The sequence below is a fragment of the Charadrius vociferus genome, unplaced genomic scaffold (genome assembly GCF_000708025.1).
Source record: "Charadrius vociferus isolate BGI_N301 unplaced genomic scaffold, ASM70802v2 scaffold52, whole genome shotgun sequence".
Taxonomy (NCBI): domain Eukaryota; kingdom Metazoa; phylum Chordata; class Aves; order Charadriiformes; family Charadriidae; genus Charadrius; species Charadrius vociferus.
This window is the reverse complement of record NW_009647572.1, coordinates 5,381,860-5,393,052: the sequence shown is the minus strand read 5'-3', so window position 1 is coordinate 5,393,052 and position 11,193 is coordinate 5,381,860.

Here is an 11,193-nt window from a genome sequence, read left to right as displayed (position 1 = left end):
GGCGTCTGTGGGCCGTGTGTCCCTCAGCCGCTCCCGAGGCGCTGCCGTGCTGCTGGTGTAGGATTCCTCCCTTGTCCTTCCCTCCTTTATGTTACCGATCTATTAATTCCCAGTGGGAAGGGGCCGGGTTAAAAAGAAGCGGCAAAGCGAATGGTGTGAACCGTGGAATCATAGAATGGGTTAGGTTGGAAGGGACCTTAAAGATTATCTAGTTCCAACCCCCCTGCTGTGGGCAAGGACACCACTAGACCAGGTTGCTCAGAGTCCCATCCAGCCTGGCCTTGAACACCTCCAGGGAAGAGGCCTCCGCAACTTCTCTGAGCAACCTGTTCTGGTGCCTCGCCATCTGCAGAGTGAAAAATTTCTTCCTGGTATCTAATCTAAATCACCCCTGTTCCAGTTTGAAGCCACAGCCTCTTGTCCTATCACTACATGCCCTTGTAAAAAGTCCCTCTCCAGCTCTCCTGTAGCCCCTTTTAGGCGCTGGAAGGAAGCGCTGTTCTTGTCTGTACATTCTGACTTTTAGTGATGATTAAGGGGAGGAAGTCGTGGCCGCCCTCCAAGGTAGAGGTGAAGCAGTATGAGCAGTGTTTGCTTGTGTAGGAGGGAATAGAGGCTTGAAAATGGCTTTGTGGTTGTCCTCCCCGCTTTACTTCCATTTTGTCTGCCGCTGGGACTTGTGCTGTGTGCACTGTTCTTGGTCCCAGACTGGGCGCAATTGTTATTTCACGTATTTTCCTGCTTCAGTTAATTTCTGTCAGATCTTGTGTTTGTCCTGTGAGGACTACAGTTAATGGTAGTTCTCTGATATCCTGATGGAGTGGCATTTCTTGTAGCCTACATCCTGGACGTTTGAGAGAGAAATTATTATTTTGGTTTATAGTGATGTAGTTTATCTTAAAGTGGCTGCTTTTCCGTGTCTGCTACTTGTCCTTCAATCTGTTCTTAGTTTAATGCATCTCTGTATAAAGGCCTCAGTGCTTGTAGCTGAATAGATTCAGTCAGTTCCTTGACATGTCTCTGTGGTGTTCTTACCTTTTATAAGGAAAATTAATTTTTTTGGAAGTTAGCAAAAAGCTTAGATAGAAAAACTGCAGCTGAACACCGAGTAGACCCTAACCTCAGCTTTTAATTAGCCCGTATTCCATGGTGATTTTTTTTCATATTATGTCATTGCTGTTCCATTGAACTGGAATTAATTGAGTTCATTGAGATACCAAAAAAGTAGATAGGTGATCTATGAAAGCTGCTTACCATATCTCTAGGTAGCTTTCTTGTACCAGGACGTTTTTCTTTTCTTTTTCTCTCCCAAAAGCATATGCGCGCACATGTCCATTGTTCAGTTAGGAAGAAAATAACAATTAATTGTCAACAGAATATGCTTGGAAGACAAGACATCTCAGGGATTTTCAGGTTATATGAAATAATTTCTTTAGGCAACTTTAGAATTAGGCTTTTTTTTTTTTTTTCTCCAATATCTAGCTTTGTAACTGAATCCACATGCATTCTGTAAAAAATGTAACATTTTAAACTACTGTGATTGGGAGATTTCTAGGAATCTTTAATTTCTTTTACTTTTAAAATTACAGTTTCTTCTGTGTAACTTTTATTTGATTACCAAAAGAAATTTCCTCCTGGAATTGATGGGAAATAACTGTACACATTGTATAGTGGTGGGTGGTATCCAGATCCTTGAGGATAGTACTTGAATAGTGCTGAACAATCATTTGAAGATTCAAATAGGTTTCACAGTCACAGTTGGAATTTTGTCTTGAGACCTCTATAAGTTGACCAGTGTGTCACAGATCCCAACTATTTCTGGAATAGCTGGATGCTTATGCTTTGCTTTTAGTTCAACAGTACATTATCATTTTAAAGCAACGAGTCTATATTCCGCATGATCTCCTCTGCATGATTTTAAGATCCTTCTGGACCAATTAAATTTAGCCGGAGTACTAAATAGTGGTCAAAACATAAATTTTTCTATTAATTGATAAAAAATTTTTGGAGGTTTCTAATCCTTGTTTAAATCTTGGCAAGAATAAACAAATCGTATTTCCTATGCATTAGAATTTCTGTTGAAAATATTTTCACTCTTGAAAATGAGTCACTGAAATTCTAGAACCAAGTTCAGTTAAAAAATGTATCCTTTAGTGGTCATATCATATGAATTACAAAGATTGGACAAGCTGAAACCCAAAAGTTTTAGTTATAAATCTAGAACTAGTATCAATGAGTACAGAATGAATATTTGTAGTTTTTACAGAAGAGTGGTGATCTTTTGTTTGCTTTCCAACTGGAATTATTTAGTCTTTAAAAATTAGAAATAGGATTCTATTTCAGGGGAAGAATACCAATTGTAATTGCCTGAAATGTATACTCTTAAGTCTTGAACTGCTGGAGAAACCAGGTCCTGAGTTGTATAAATAGCATGCTGCTCTCTCTATCAAAGGGATTTCATACTTTTAACTGGTGTGTTCCTAAACTATTATTTAAGAGTCTTAGATACAAGGGCAAATGGCCCCTTGGATAATCTGTCTCTTGCTTTGTGAAAAAGTTATCAGTTTATGCTAGAAATTAATTAATCTGCAAATACTTAAAATAACTTTTTGCTTTTGTAATGTAGCTATGGATGCTTTTACTGTTAATTTTTCAATAAAATTGTTAATTATGTACTCCTCAGAGTATTTGGGTTTAGTTGTTTTGTTTATTCCTCAAACCTGAGAAGTTTAAATGCATTGAAGTTGCCACAAATCCCAGACTCAAAATCAATATGGTGGTGAATGGTTATTACAGAGTACACTACGTACGCTCTTAGGAAGTCCCACAGTGACCTCTAATGTTCAAGGATAAAACCGGAGTTGTTAAAATGAAGTAAGTTATTTTTTAAAGACACACAATTTTGCATATTAGTTTGTACATTTAGTTTATAAACATGGCACAGACAGTAGGTAGTGAGTAGCTGGTTCATCAGGTCTTACTGCTTGTTTTCACAGGGAAGTTATGTTGGGGAGTCTGTTCTAATTCCCCCCTGTTTTGAGCCAGTACGCGCTTTTTTACACTAGTTGTGGGAGAGCTAGTTATTTTTGTAAAGGATACCGAAAATGGAAAAATACCTTTCAAATATTAAATACATTCTCCCTAGTCTTTCTTTTGGAATTATTTATTCATACCATAATAAATGTTATTTTCAGTTATTATTCTGTCCTTATATACTCAGTGCATACTTGCATACATGAAAGATTCGTAGCTAAGGAACTTGTGTCTTGTATTTACTCATTTGATTTTCCATTAGGCTAGAAGACACTTCCCTGTTCTGTACTGAACTTACTTCTTCTTAATCCGAATGCAAAAACTTATAGAAGAGTTTGTTTCTGAGTTTTGAGTTCAATGCGGTTATTCTTAGGCTGCTTATTCAATGTTATATGAATACTTAGCATTATATATTTTGGTTAAAAATGAATATTCCCTTTTTTATTGTTTTTGCCTAAGTTTGATTCTGGAACACCACAACTAACGTGACTGTTTCATGGTACTTGAAAGAATCCAGAGAGTTGACTAGATAAATGTGCAAATGAATTAAAAATCAAAGGTTATGCTATTGTTTACTGTAAATATAATTTACAAATTTATTGAGTTTGGAAGCAACACCTCATTTATGCAGTCTACTTGAGACCTAAACATAACAGCAGCTGGTAATTGTTTGTAAAGGGCACTTCAAATCAATTTATAAAATTAACTTACTTTGCATGCATTGAATCTTTAAGCTGAAAGGCAACACAGAACTTTCAGTTGCAAGAAGCTGTTATGTTGTTCACTTAAGTGTGTTCCAAAATTGATGTAATTTAGTGCTTTCCTTTATGTACAATATATATGAATGATTATTACTTTCTTTGAATATACAGAAACATGAGTAAAAACAATTATTGTGTCTTTCATGTTAGAACAAGTGGTACTCTGCCAGTCACCTGTGGGATAGTACTTGAAGACTTTGCAGTACATCTTAAATTTAAATGCTCTGAAAAGATCTAATTTATATCAACTACTGATTTTTTTTCCTTTGTATTGCAATATGCATAGAAAAGTGTTGTTATTGCTGTTCCTTTTCTTGATTGCTTACATATGTAAAATGGAATCCTGAATAACTTGTCAGAACTGAGGGGTGGCTGATTAGTCTCCATTCTAAGCCAGCTGTTACTTTAATTGCTGAGAGTAACTTTCACCTACAGTTGTGTTTTCTTTCGCTTTTGCTTTGTATTTGAAGAATGGAATGTTTTGTTTGGAAGTGCAAGATTGTCCATGAGGGATTCATGTCCTTGAGACACAAAATTGATTAGTAAGAATAAACAATATGGATTTCTTTCCAGTTGAATCCAACATGTGGACCGAGCCTTTGTACATGGGATAGATCCCAGTGGTGGGATGTAGTAATATTAGCTTAAAAGAAGAATGAGTTCCACGTTAAACTGTTGGGTTTTTTGGGTTGGTTTGTTTGTTTGTTTGTTTGTTTTTTCCCCTCAGAAATAATTCTGTGACAGATTAGGTTTCTGATTGTTGTGGTTTGAGCTGTTTTGTTTTGATGTAGTTTGTAAGCTGAAAGTTCATTGTGTTGATCTATTTTTGTCTGCTTCTGGGAACTTCTGTGTATATTATAGCTCTGAGAAGATTACAAAACTGGATTTTTATTGTTGCTTTTCTGTATTGTGTTATACTGGAAAGAATTCTATATATTTCAATGTGACGGGAGCTATTACATGAAAATAGTAATTGCTTTAATTCAAGCTAGGGCGTAAGAAAATGGTATATAATGGAGTTGTGCCTAACAAAATCTGCTGCTTTGTATTTGGAACAACCAAAATGTATAGGTATCAGGACAAAATGACTAACGTAGGAGAAACAGAACTGCAGAGCATTACAGAGCGGCATGCATAGTTACTGAAAATGCTGATTAGGATTTGCTTCTTCAGCAAATTTGCTGCTTCAGCAATACAACATTCATTTCCATGATCTGTGACATTTCCAAACTCACAATAAAGCAGTATTCTTTAATGACTGTGTGCTGAGGAATACAGGGAGATTAATATGGTGGAGGAATACTGTGAGGAAAACCTGTGTGTAGAGTGTAAATGCATTAACGGAATAGAAATTTCTCCACCATGGTGGAAAAATACCAGGATGCTGTTGTCTTTATTGAAAGATAAATGAGAGCTCCTTCTGGAACTAGACAATATTTTAAAATGAAAACTTAAATGGACTGATCTATTTTGGTTATTTTTAACTGAAAACTTACATGGACTAATTTATTTTGATTCTTCTGTGGCAGTCATCACCATCATATCTGTGTTCATCAGCTTGTACTTGGATAAATTTATATGAATTAAATGAGCCTACTAAAAAGTCTGCATACTTGTACCGTTACAAAAATTACTGGAATTTAAAAGTTACTGAAAATGGGAAATGAGGGTCAGGCTGTATGGCAGTAGTTTGCTGTGGCCTTGTATCATGAAAGATTGTAGAAAAGGCACATGTTAAAAAGATCACACAAGTCCTGATACTGAGCAGCATCCTGTTCATCACAATTGTTAGACCAGGTATAACTTTGTCTTCAAGTTGTACCAGTCTTACTTAAAACAAAAGCTTTTGTGCTCAATTTTATATTTCATAGGATGCAATAGTATTGGGCTCATTCATGTGTTTTGGTATTTTCTGTTACGAAAGTCTTCCTTTTTTTCAAACTATGTATGTCTGAATTCTAGTTGGATGCCATTGATTTATAGAAAAATGCATATTGTGATTGACAGAGGACTTGGTTATTTCAATGGATTATGGGACTATATAGTATAGTTACTAATTTCTGAGCTAGATCAAATAGGTGATTTCAAACTTGTGTAGCAGTCTTGGCTGGGTAGTTGTTTTGCGTATAGGTTGCAGTTGCCTCCTTCCTGTTCCCTCACATGTCTTCTTGTAGAAGCACATCAGGGGCCATTTTATTTCCTTTGTGGATGACTGCTAATGCCTTGTTTTTACAGCTATTTTTCCTATCATACTTCTGTGGGTAATTTTTAAGTACCTAGATTTGCAAATATATTGTAACCTGGGGCTTTCTGAATGTTACTTGATGAGTTTCTGCAGGCTGTTTGATAAACAGTGTCTTCTAATGTGCAGGCAAGTGCAAGAAAAAATAAACATTTTATATGTAAAGAGCTATCTAAATAGCATCTCTGCTCCATATGTTGTAGTACCCACGAGAGGCTCATTATAATCCCTGGACCTTTTGTGCACCAGATACTTCAGTCCAGATAATGCTGTGCTCCATCTGCCTTAATCTCTGAGCTGCACAATGTGAAATTCTTAATGCTTTGACCTGCTATATGCTAGCATTTTTGATCTTGGATTTTTCTTGTCCATGTTGCCATTTCAAACAAGTTTTCAAGGTTGTTGCTTTGAAGCTTGTCAGTTCTACTGAATTGTTCTGTGGTTTGTTGCGTTTTTTTTTTTTTTTCCTAAACCAAGGATAATTTATAAATGCTTATAAGTGTATGCATCTCTAAATTATTTTTACTATGTTTTATGTGTTTGATTTTGTTGTGCCATCTTTTAAGTGTTGTGATTTGTTGATTTTATTCAAGGTGTCACTGACTGGGCAGACATCCAGAAATATGTGGTGGTGAAATTGTTTTTTTCAGCAAAGATTCTTTGCTTGCTCCAATGACATACATTTAAACCTGCTGTATATTTAACTGTCAAGATAAAACTGGCACAACTATGGATTTCAGAATTTTACTCTGGAAATGTGATGCTCTTAAAATCTACAAATACTTTAGAAATCTTTTAAATTTTATATACCAGAGAGTTCCACTCAGTATCATTGAACATTGATACTTCACAGAGATCTCATTTTTAGAAAGCACTTGAACCAGCTGTTACTTACTGATTTATTACTTGGATGAATTTACAATTTTAAAGTAGTATATACAATTACCATCTTTTATTGCTTGTATATTAGGAAATTATGTCTTTCAAACTTATGTGCGTATCATTATATACCTATGAAATAATCAGCTTCTTGTCCTTAACATTTTTGTTGGCTGTTACTGTCCAACGCTTCTTTAGTTTCTATATAATTGGATTTAAAGCTGTTAAAAAGTTGGCTATCCGTTCTGGAGGGTATTCTTCTTTAAAAAATAAGTAAACTGTAAGTTAAAGGAGCATTGGAAGTAACTTTGTAACCTCAGATTCTAAAATTAAAGTAGATGAGAGAATTGGAAATACTTAATTTTAAATTTGTAAATTCACTAAAATTTGTAATTCACTTGGAACATGGGAATCAAAATTTGCGTATATATATATGGCAGGCATATGTGAGATTTTGCATTTTTTAATGAACTCATTCATTGATTGGATATAGAAAAATGTAAATATAAAATAATATATATATCTCTATAATGAAAACTAGAATAATTCTGTATAACAAATACAAATTTTCTCTATAATATAGAGAAAAATATATCAAATTGAAATATTAGAAAAGTTATGACAAAACTTATGGCTATCCTTCAGTAATTTTCACAAATTTTCTTAAATTGAATGTTTCCTGAGAAAATAGTTAATTAGAGTGCATTGAGGTTGTAAAATATAATGTGTAAGAGCAGAATATTATCTCCGGGAGTGATAGCTATCTACTGTTTTCTTTATTTTTAAAGAAATACTCCAACCAGAAAATTATTTGTTTGTTTTTGGGGTTTTTTTTTAATTGTAAGGATTGTTGTGTCTACACTTTACTACCAGAAATTCTTTCTTGCAACTGCAGTAAATGCTCATCATTACTTTTCCCCGTTCTTTTCTCCCAAGACCACCTAAGTATAAGAAAGGAAAACAGTGAACATTTTCATCAAACAGTATTGATCCGCTGAGGTTTATCCATTCACATGCGCAGTTACTGGTAGAAGATAATCTGAGAACTCTCTTTCTGCTGCCTGCATTCAAGCTCTCCCCCTGTGGCAGTGCAAGACAACTTGAAGCCCCTCTTACTGAAAGAGGGATGGGTAACCTTCCCTTTACTGCCAGTTGAATCATGGCAACTCTGCATGTGCATATACTTACCCTATGGTAAAGGCTTGTCTGTGTTTTTTTGGAGGGGAAACCTTATGAAATAGACCTGGCAAAAATTGCACAGTGTTCAATGAGACACATGTAGTAACTGCTTACTCTTATGTTAAAAATGTTTTGTTATATGAAAGGACTTAAGGTTAAAGATGAATTTGCTTTTAAGTAGTTTTTCTCAAACTGTTTAAAATGTGCATGCATATGTTTCCTATCTTTTGGGAAGAAGGGCTTCCACAGTAGAGTAATCTACAGGCCTGCCCAGTTGGTGTCCTGGGGAAAAGCTGTCCTTTACTGTGGGAGGTGGGGAACCAGGAAAATTTGAGAATGTAGCATGTGATTGGAAGGGAAGGATTTATCTTGGTGTGGATGGAAGATAAAACCAGTGGTTTGATCAGTTGCCTAGTAGAGGGAGGGAGGGAGGGGGAGAGGAAGGAAAGAAGGAAGGGAGGAAGGAAAGAAGGAAGGAAGGAAGGAAGGAAAATTCAGGACAAGTAGAGTAGTCTTTCAGCGCAACAGCTTTTGGTTGCTTTGTAAATCACTTTCTTATGGGGGTGCTGTTCATGTTTTTTCCCTCATCTTTATTCATGCTGTGCATTGTAATACCGCATGTGTTCAAAACCACAAAAGTAGGACCTGAACTTTGTCCACAGTGGCTTTGTCCACAGCCACTTAATGTTCCCGGTGTTTCCTTGGTGAAGTGGTGTACTGAGAATGTAGAATTTTGTCTGAACTGTTTTAACCTGGCTGCTAGATTGTATGTCACTATTAATTAGCTTGTAGTTCGAAGAGCATATGGTTGGTCTCCAGTTCATTGCCTGACCAATTACTTTTCTTCAGATGCTAGACTTTTCTGTAGATACTAGCATGGGTCTTTTGCAAAAAGTTCACAACAAAACCTGTGAATGATTTTAGTAGAAGGAATGGGGGTCAACAATCATGCTTCACTATTAATGAAAAATAAGTTTGGCTATGAGGAGTTTAAAGGGTAAGTAAATTTGTCTAATTTCTCAAAGTTTTTTAAAAAATACTCATAAATCCATCATATTGTGATGCATCTGTCAGGCAATGTCTTTCAGCTCAAAGATTGACTGTACATAGAACATGGTCGATACATTTGTGGGCAAGGTCTCGAAATTGTGTTTTGAGGCTGACATTGCTGTTAGACTGGAGGAGGTCTGAGATATGCTAGACCTCATAGCAAAGGAGTAGAATTCCAGCCAGAAAACTTGAGAGGAGAAGGTCACAATCAGTGGGTTGAGGGAAGGGTGTTAAGGTGTATAAAATGCTACAGTTTGTTAAATGGTAGACAAGTACCTGATTTTTAGAGATTCCATATTCATGTGGAATAAAAGGTAAATCTGTGCTGGTTGAGGCAATAGTGTCTTGGTGGATTGGTTCCAATAAGGTTCTTAAACAATAAGCTGAAAGTAAAGCATTTTAACATTTGTCTTGAATTGATGCGGTTTTTGTTCTATTTCACAACCTATTTCAGATTCTTTATGAAAGCTGTTGATGCAAATTGAAAATGTTTTCATGAAATGTGCAGAAAGAAAATATAATCAAATTACAAGCATTAAGTACGTTTAGATATTTTACTAGTTAAATTTGTGTTATGAGCAGGAGTTACAGATGATGGTGAGGTTTTCCACTTAAAATTATAAAAGAGATTTAAAACCTTGTGAAAGTGAATGTCAGAAGTAATAGTAAGGGTGTTCCTGTCTTTTAGAAGACACATCTTGTCCTTGCAAAGCTATTAATATCTGTAAAGAATTTTAGTGGAGAATATGCTGATAGCTTACTTTATAGAACTGGGTGCCCTCTCTTAAGTGTAAGGGGCTTTATGGAATTAAGTAGCCATACGTGTGACAGAAATAGTGCTTTCATTACTATTTCATCAGAGTTATTTGAACTTGTATTTTGCATACAAATAGTTCATCGCTTCCATATTTCTGAAAATGCAACAAAGAAAAAATGATTATATTGTGAAATTCTGGATTCCTAAGGTGATTGAACCAAACTGCAGGTACTTGTCTTTTCCATTTTGTTTTGTTGAAAAATAATTCTGTATTTGTGAATATAATCACACTGAAAGACTCGAAAGTTCAGGGCGCAGTATGTTTTCTCCTTCTATTACTCTCTATTGGAGTTCAGATGTAAAAGAGAGAGCAGGGACTCCACAAACTGATCTTGTGCGGGGTCTACCAGGGATTCATCAGGTGGAAACAACAGCTTAAATTGGATTTGCCAATAGGTGAAGGGCAGCACTTTTTATGATGAAACTGCAGTTATGTAAAATAGTCTTGTACCTTTTCAGCAGTACCAGGGTACTCAGCTTGCTTTTCAGGAGTCTCAGTAATTCGATCGAACAACTTTTGTGTTTCAGTGTGCTTTGTAGGTATTTTTCAAGAATCTTTAGTGGTCTGGGGCTAAATAAATAGATGGGAGATAGCATAATAGCTGGTGAGTTGGAGTGGAGTAGTCCCACATGTCATTACTTAGCTGCTCAGTCTGCCAATATGCTTTTGACTTTCTGATGTGGTAGTGAATTGTGTGTGATCATTGTGTTACTATGTGTCCCTGTGACATACGTGACAATTTGAATTGATTTTATGTACTTGCAGTTACCACAAGCGTGCATTTGTGCACTTTTATATGTGAAAATATCTCATAAAGAAATGGTAGTGTGTTGCAAATTGTCAGCTTTTCCTTTATGTAGCACAGCCCATCTTTGGGGGTCACAAATTAATAATTACCAATGTATGGAGAGAAAATTATTTACAGAATTTTGGTTGTAAACTTGAAATTGAATGCTCTGTAATTGGTTATTTCAATTTAATTGCTTATTTGTTTTGTGTTCGGGGGGTGGTTTGTTTGTTTGGGTTTTTTTGTTTCGTTTTGGTCTTTTTCAGAAATGCTGAATTAGATTTCGTATGGTTATATCAGTTTGCTTCTTGCTTAGCTGAATTGTTATCATTAGGTCATTTTTATCAAGTATTTCTGCTAGCAGAGGATCACAGGAGTGGTCAAATTAGCTAAAGGATGAATGTGAAGTATCAGGCTCTCTTCTGTAGAGTAGACTTAAATGCT